This window comes from Cynara cardunculus, unplaced genomic scaffold (assembly GCF_001531365.2).
Source record: "Cynara cardunculus var. scolymus isolate 2C unplaced genomic scaffold, CcrdV1 Un_Scaffold_1909, whole genome shotgun sequence".
In the NCBI taxonomy this organism is placed as follows: Eukaryota; Viridiplantae; Streptophyta; class Magnoliopsida; order Asterales; family Asteraceae; genus Cynara; species Cynara cardunculus.
In genome coordinates, this window is record NW_020200913.1 from 89,121 (window position 1) to 98,191 (window position 9,071).

Sequence of the window (9,071 nt, forward strand, 5' to 3'; positions counted from 1 at the left end):
AAAGACATTTTTGTGCATAATGTTTCAAAGTTCAAACAAGGACTCAAAGTGCAGAATTTTCTTTCAAGTCTGAATACAAAGGGGGAGAATGTTAGGACTGAGAAATCAGTATTAATTGTATTCGTCTTGAAGGTTTATAAATCGTCTATATTTGTAAAAGTCAGCGTGTTTGACTTTTCTTATAGAAGTTTGACTTTGACTTGTCTTTGTTAGGTTGACCATATAAATAGTGGTTAATCTTTATAATTAGGTGAAAGAGGAGTTCATTTGTAATAATATTCATTAGCATAATAGAGGTTGACCAGTTGACTTTCTCTCTCATCTTCATATGAATGTTCTTAATTTCCATATCTAGATCTGCCATGTCTATGCAAGAAAACGAAGATTGATCAGTGATATTGTGGACTAACAATATTAAAGAAATTGTAACCAGACACGGTGTTCCATTATCTATTATCTCTGATAGAGATAGTCGGTTTACTTCAAAGTTCTTGGAAAGTTTGCAAAAAACTTTGGGGTCTGAAATCCGACTAAGCACAACCTATCATCCGCAAACTGACGGACAGAGTGAAAGAACTATCCAGACTCTTGAGGACACGTTGAGAAGTTGTATCATTGACTTCGAAGGATTGTGGGAAGATCACTTGCCATTAATAGAGTTTGCATATAATAATAGTTATCATTCCAGCATCCAAGTGGCACCATATGAAGTGTTGTATGGACGTAAATGTCGAACATCGTTGTGTTGGAATGAGGTAGGTGAAAGATAGTTGACGGGTCTAGAGATTGTTCAAGAGACTTCTGAAAACATTGAACCGATCTGTGAAAGAATTAAAACAGCACAAGACCGCCAGAAAAGTTATGCTGATAATCGTCGAAAGCCGATTGAATTCTGTGTAGGTGATTTTGTGATGTTGAAAGTTTCTCTGTGGAAGGGTGTTATCATTTCGGAAAGAAAGGTAAGCTCAGTCTGAGGTATGTTGGACCATTCAGAATATGTAAGCGAGTTGGGCCAGTGGCGTATCAGTTAGAGCTACCAGAATAACTAAGTCTGATTCACAACACTTTCCATGTATCGAATCTGCAGAAATGTTTAGCTATTCCGAGTCTAGCTGTACCGTTACGAGAAATAAAACTGGACAGTAAGCTAAACTTTATGGAAACACCAGAAGCTATAATTAACCGAAAGATCAGGATGTTGAGAAACAAAGAGATCAGTCTGGTTAAGGTTTAGTGGATGTTTCACAAAGGACCAGAAGCGACTTGGGAATTAGAGTCGAAAATGACATCAGAATACCCGTGGCTTTTAGATCAAAGGAATTTGGGGACAGAATTCTTTTAAGGGGTGGATAATGTGATAACTGGATCTTGGTTATCACCTGAGGTAATGAATACGTGATTATATGTTAAATGATTTAGTGATAGCATGATAAATTGATATATTTGATCATGCTAGTATGTGAAATTTTATGCATAAATGTGTATGCATCAATTATATGGGCATATGTGTGCATGAGGAATTGATTTATGCATGGGTATGCATGAGTTATGTTAGAATGTATGCATATATATATATATATATATATATATATATACATACATGCATGATATATGGATGCATGGTGTTGTGTAGACGCCTTCCCTGTTTGGGAAGGGTATAAAAGAGGTTGAGGTCTTCAATCCATTGGCTTGCCATTTCTGTGAGTTTAGTGAGCGATTTAGAGAGAGAGAAAGGTTGATCGGATTGTTCAAAATTTGTCTAGATTCAATTTGGTTTCAAAAAGACTTCATAAGGTGAGTGGTTAAATGCTTTCAAATTTCGTGATAAATGATAATTTCGACTGGATTATGTTAAACCGGATAAGGGTGAGCGGTTTAAACTTTAAATCGATTAAGGCTTAAGAGGTTTAAAGTTTAAATCGATTAAGGCTTGAGCGGTTTAGGGCTAAACCGCCTAAGGCATGAACGATGTGGCCTTAAGACCGGATGAGAGTTAAGCGGCTTAGTTTTAAACCAGACATGTCTTAACTGGTTTAAAGATTGAGTGATTTATGAACTTTGATTTTATGTCAAGTGTTTTAATCGGAGAAGTAGGAATACGACTATGAGAGGGCCGGTTTATTTTTCGGACCATTATGCATAGTGTCGTCTAGATTTGATATCCGGACAAAAGTGTTGGAAATTTATTCTAAAATGTTAAATCGGACAAGTTATGTGAGAACAAATCCGGACAAGGTTGACCGGATTACATGTTGACTTGTCAAGTGATGGTTCTTTCAAACAATAAATGGGAATTTTGACAAAATGAATTCAAATTGATAATAATTTCATTGACTACGGTCTATTCGATATGGAATTGTTTTGTGAAATATTTTGATGAGAAATAAGGGTGGCATATCAAGGAGAGGTGTATCATGGGATAAGGGTGGCATATCAAGGAGAGGTGTACCATAGGATAAGGGTGGCATATCAAGGAGAGGTGTACATTTGGTTATAAGGGTGACATTTGTATGTGTGTATTATGTAATATAACTCTTACTATTATATCTCTTAAGATTACCGTGGTCTAGAATCTTTATTTCTTTGTGATTTAAAGGTTTAGGATCATGGTTCTTATTGGAAATCATAGTCTGGATGTTATTGAAGAGAAGATAGCAGGTTTGGCCTGAAACTTTGAATAAAACTAATTTGACTTGAAAGGTTTATAAGTCGCATTATGATAATCTGGTTAGTGCAAACATGTTTGGAGTTGACATATTGTTTGTAAGCAGAAAATTTGATTTGAAAAGTGAAAGCTATTAGTACTACGCTTTACTTGTTAATAATCTGCTATATATATATATGAAAAGTTCTTTTACTTAAAAGTTTTGGGTGATTATCACCCTGCAATGACATAAATAGGGTGACTCACTAGACCTTTCGGTCTAACTCTCGTTTTGTGATTTTTAATTATGTATTGTAGGAAATGCAGAAGGTAAAGGGAATGGAAAAATATAATATTTTCCCTATGTGTTTAACAGCATGAAGATTTGCTAGAGTTATGTATAATTTTTGTAAATAAAGCTTGATTAGTACAAGAGTGTATTTGGAGTTTTTGGACCTTGTATTTTGTAATGATAGATTTTTGTACTAGGGGACCTATGCGGTGTGCAAACCTGTATTTCTTGTATATGGAATATATGTTACATGCAATGTGTGGTATGGGGTGTTACAGTATCAGCTTGGAAAAATTCTCTCGCAAATCCGTCGCTGATCCGTCGCTGATACTCCGTCGGTCAAATGCTCGTAGGTAATGCTATCAACGACGGATCAATGACGGATCAGCGACGGATTTGCGAGGGATACTTTCAGCGACGGATCAGCGACGGATCCTTCAGCAACGAATCTGCGACGGATCCTTCAGCGACAGATCAGCAAGCGATCCTTTAGCAGCGGATCAGCGAGGGAATTTTCAAGGACTTTCAACGACGAATTTTCCTATTTTTCCTATTTTCTCATTTTTATGTGTTATATGTACATATTTTTATATGTTGGTGTCGTATGTATTGTAACACCCCAAATCCGTATATTGCATATATAACACATAATTCATTCATAGAATACATGTTAATCCCACAAAGGTCCATAATACAAGAGTCTATAATGCAATTACACAACTCAAAAATTCCAAAAGTACATGCTCTTGTATCTTGACATTTATACTTTCAAAACATGGCTAATAAAGATCTTCATACAGCTAAACATATAGAGAATAATTTACATAATGCTCTTTCCCTTATCATCATTACCTACACACATATATTTGAAAACACAAAATGAGGGTTAGACATGAATGTCTAGTGAGATTCCCTTTTTATGTAATGCAGGGTGTAGATCATTAAAACATTTATTTAAATATACCATTAAAATCAGAAGATAAAATCACATTCTGTCCATCGGGCCTCTGGTTCCAAATACCATGCATAGAAATATTTTACTAAACAGGACCAGAGCCCCTCTGGTCCCTCTGCCAGAGCCTCTGGTTGTACTAACCTGAGCCTCTGGTTGTACTAACTAGGCCTCTTGCTCAAGTAATTCTTCATAATATTTCTTGACTTTGACTTTGTAAATAAGGAAATAGTCTTTCCATAACTAAAAATGATTAAAAGATAGTTCGTGTTCGACCAGAGCCTCTGGTTGTACTAACTAGAGCTTCTAGTTCAAAGGACATGACCAACCAGAGCTTCAGGTCCAACCCGCGTAGGCCAACCAGAGCCCCTCTGGTCTTGTCTTTTGTAAGAAAACTTTCTAAGTACAAAATCATTTTCTTAAAAAAAGCTTCTTTAAAATATAATTTTGAGACAGAAGCTCTTATTGATAGATACAGAGACTCTGGTCCAATTAGTACATTAAGTAAGAACATGCATATTTCTCAAATCAAATAACCAGAACCCTCGGGTTCTATAGTGAGGAGCAACAAGAGCTCCTCTGGTTCCTCATGAAAATGAACATTCTGTTCCAAATGCTTTTAACCAAAATTAATGACCATAGGCCATATTTTCATGTAACCATAACATCAATACTATTATTTCTAATAAGAACAACATCTTTAAATTCTCAAATCACCAAGAAGTGAGAACTCCAATCTGTTGTAATCTTAAAGATATAATAGCAATAGTTATACCATGCACACACAACGACCATCCTTATTACATCCACAGTTCCCCTTAATAGAAATAGCTATATCCATCACACACACAACGACCATCCTTATTTCCCCTTAAATTCATATGAACTATTTCATCCATAGACAGGCTGCAGTCATTTCTGTCAAAGTGAACCTCGTTCATAGTTTTAAATAATCATGGTCTTAAAATAGGTTTGTATTCAAAACCCTTTTTAAGCCTCAAGAATCATTTGTTATGTAAATGATTTCTCAAATCATCTAATCCTCTTTAAGTCCTCAAAACAGGGTATGATTCCCAAAAACTGTTTTTAAAGAACAGTTTCTGCTTTAATCTCTCCAAAACAGATTCCAATTTCAGAATTGATATGCACTAAGTATTTAGTACTTAAAGCACCTTTTTATTCTCTTTTAGATTGGTTATTTTCCATTTATATCCCAACTTTGAGTCATTTTATCTATTTACTCTTATTTTTATGCTAAAGTGAATGTTGAACCTGTTTTGGTGGATTTTGGTCTAAATTGAGCTTATTTTGGACAGATTGAAGCTGGTTGATGATGCGGGAATGTGGCAGCATGACCTGATGATGGAGAAAGAGATGGATGAGACTTGGAGTTGACCGACAAGACCATGGAATGACTTTTGAAAGGCTTCTAAAGTTGGACAGCTATGTTATGTTCAGATTAGCTGGAACTTGTTAAGACTAATTTAGTTGCTTTTTAAATATTAGTTTACTTTATTGTACTTTCTAGTTGCTTTAGAACTAAAAGTGTGTGAATTGTCTATTTTGCCCCCATCTAATCTCTAGTATAAATAGAGATGTTAGGGGATGTTGAAGACACACCTTACCACACTTCACTCCATATTCTCTACTTTTCTCTCAAGTAGGTTACCATACCACTTGGAGAACAAGTCTCTAAATATTATTAATCTTTTGGCTAGTTTCGAGTTCTCTTTAATCGCTTTATTTATTTTCTCGTTCTTAATATTCCGTCATTTATTTATTTACGCTTACTTGCATTTTATTTACGTCATCTATTTATTACGCTTTCCGCATCCGTACTTGCTTTTTGCATTTATTTTATGTCTTCATTTATCGCAATTTATTTTTCTTGACATTTATTTTTCGTCATGAGTAGCTAATTTTATTTGCTATGGTGTATGACGAAAAGGGTGAGTTTGTAAATCAAATATGGTTGACCCTTTCATGTAACAACAATGTTTTACTTTTTCATTTCAAGTTTTATAAAACCAATGACACTTCTTGACGAGTTGATCACTGAAAAGTGTTAAAGTGTCATTAACTCTAAGCTGAGCCATGGATTGCACGTCAATTTGGATGATATGGAAAGTAGACTTGAGAGAGTTGCTAACAAAGAGATTTGTTATTCGTATTTTCTAAATTATTAATTCTCAACAGGATGATCACTTTACAGTGTTAAAGTGGAATGGACTCAGATATGAGCCATTCAGAACACGTCAACTTGAATGATATGAGAATCCACTCGAGAGAGCGATATTTAACAAAAAGATTTGTTTATCCATATATTTTCAAGACACCATTTGTCACTTTCACTGGTCTGACTAGCTCATAGAGATATGGGCTGAAAACTATAATAGCAGTGCATTGGTGAAGTCCGAGAGGAATACCTTCAAAATAATTGATGAAAATAGTTGTTACTGATTGCATGCTGTAGCAATTTGTCAACATGGTTTCATGCTGTAGCATTTTGACTGCATTGGTCTACTGGAATTAGTATTTACATCTCACCCGAAAAGTCATACACCCTAGCTTGCTTTTATTATATGTTATCTTCTGTTAATTTTTAGTTGTGTTAACTCAGTTCAAATCAAAGTCTTCAAATTTGCCTTCTGAAATCATTTCCTTAACTTTACTTTCTTCTAAACTTTTACTACGATCCCTGTGGACGATAACCGGTACTTGTACCACTTTTATTACTTGAAAGACGATATTGGGACTATTTGCATACTTGCTTTTGGTCCTGATTGTAGTTTGTGGTGTCATAGCACGTATCCACGATCAAGTTTTTAGCGTCGCTACCGAGGATTTGTTGGTTAAAAGTTTTCTTTTGAGTGAAGTAAAAAAATTGATTTTTCTCGTCCCGTTTTTAATCTTTTTGAAAGTAGTGTATGTCACGGAGACATCGTGGGAAATTTTTTGAAGTGGATCTCGATATTGAGGGAACGTTTCACCAAAGAAGGAGGGCTCAAAGAGAATTTTTTGCTCTACTCCCTCCCAACATGGAGTTACCTCCCCCAATCATACCTGTGATTCCACATTTAGAAAATCAACCGCCTGCCTTTGGGACAATACCACCTTTTCCTAATTTTTCGCAAGAACACCCACATCATGATAATAATTTGGGCAATGAGGACACATAATCGGAAAATAATGAACAACCAAGAGAGCAAACTCCGAACATCATTAATTTAGCAAATTTCAAAAATGGACGAATCATGGACTATGTCATCCCTGATTTTTAACAACTAAATTCTGGGATAGTTAGGCCACATATGACTGCTCTCCATTTCGAACTAAAACCGATTATGTTTCACATGTTGCAAACAAACGGGCAGTTTGTAGGATTACCTTCGGAGGACCCACACTCACATTTGAAATCATTTACGGAAATAACTGATGCTTTCTTGATCCCAGGAGTGTCTAATGACGCTCTAAGACTCACTTTATTTCCATTTTCTATGAGGGATCGGGCAAAGACATGGTTTAATTCATTACCGCTGGGGTCTGTGCCTTCATGGAGTAATATGGTGGAAATTTTTTTTGCAAAAATATTTCCTACCAAACAGAAACGCTAAGTCCAGGAACGAAATTTGCCTTCTTAAACAAATGGACGATGAAGTTGTTCCTGAAGCTTGGGAAAGGTTCAAACTTAAGGATATGCCCTCACCATGGCATCCCGTACTATATTCAACTTGAGACGTTTTACAATGGGTTAAATCCCATGGCAAAACAAATGCTCGATGCGACTGCGGGCTAAGCCTTCACAGCCATGACCTATAATGCATGATATGAGATCCTAGAGAAAATTTCTGCTAATAATGGACATTGGGCTGATCCACGTGCTCAATCACAAAATAAGACAGCAGAAATACATGATGTAGATGAATATACTGCATTAACAGCACAACTCTCTTCTATGGCTAATATGCTTAAAATCTAACTTCTGGCCAAGGAGTGCAGGCAGCTATTACATCACCTATTCTAGCAGTCCTCTCAATGTAATGTGTCTGTTATGGAAGGGAACACTCTTATGAACTGTATCCACATAATGCTGAATCTGTGAATTATGTTCATAATAGATCGAATCCCTACACTAACACATACAATGCCAGTTGGAGACAGCACCCAATTTTTTCATGGAATAGTCCAAGTTTGAATCCCCTAGTGTAATATTCTGGTTATTATTTCAGGTTTATATATATATATATATATATATATATTACATACACATATACGTGTATGATATATATGTAAGTTATGTATGTGAGTATGAGTAATATTTTTGTTTTAAAATGAAAAGAGAAGGGCGGTTAGTGAACCGCCCACATTATTGAGTATTTATATAGAATTTGATTTGGATGAGAAGGATTCTCATTCTATTTTTTGGAAAGTTTCTCTGAAAAATTTTAGACTGCACAGGAAGAAGAAGAAGAAGTTTTAAAGCTTTGATTCACAACTTCTAAAAGGTTAGTGTATTAAGAGCTTAAGATATGAATTACTTACATATAGTTTGATAAGCATTTGGAATTGATTATTATGAGTTTGGATGCATTTTATGATGATTCATGAGTAAATCGTACAAGTGTTATCCGGATTGAAATCCGGATAACTAAACCGCCCATGCTTTGTCCGGTGTATCATCAAAACCGGCCAAGAGGTAAACGGATATCATCTAAACCGGCCATGTGGTGATCGGTTTATTTCTAAACCGATCAAGTGTTGTGCGGTGTGTTGATCGGATTATTTTAAACCGGTCAATGGTTGGATTATGTGTTGTCCGGTTTAATCTAAACCGGATGACAAGGAAAATGAAGTGTTGTCCGGATTTGTAATCCGGACAAGGATGTTAATATATTTTCAAAGTGTTTTGACCGGACTTCTAATCCGGACAGGTTTGACCGGACTTCAAGTCCGGATGAAAAGAGAATGTTTTTATGGAAATGTTTTTGAGATATAATGGCAGTGCAACTGCGAGTAAGATGGCGGTGTAACCGCGAGAGTAATATAATGGCAGTGCAACTGCGAGTGAGATTAATATAATGGCAGTGCAACTGCGAGTGAGATGGCGGTGTAACCGCGAGAGTGATATAATGGCAGTGTAACTGCGAGTGAGATGGCGGTGTAACCGCGGGAGTGATATTATG

The 9,071-nt window shown here is 35.9% G+C and overlaps 1 non-coding gene across 1 annotated transcript; it reads right to left on the bottom strand.

Annotated features, from left to right (window-relative positions):
- Positions 1-7,500: 7,500 nt before the first annotated feature.
- On the bottom strand, positions 7,501-7,602 carry LOC112502780. Its single transcript, XR_003067760.1, has one exon. It is a non-coding gene; the product is annotated as a small nucleolar RNA R71 (small nucleolar RNA).
- Positions 7,603-9,071: the final 1,469 nt, after the last annotated feature.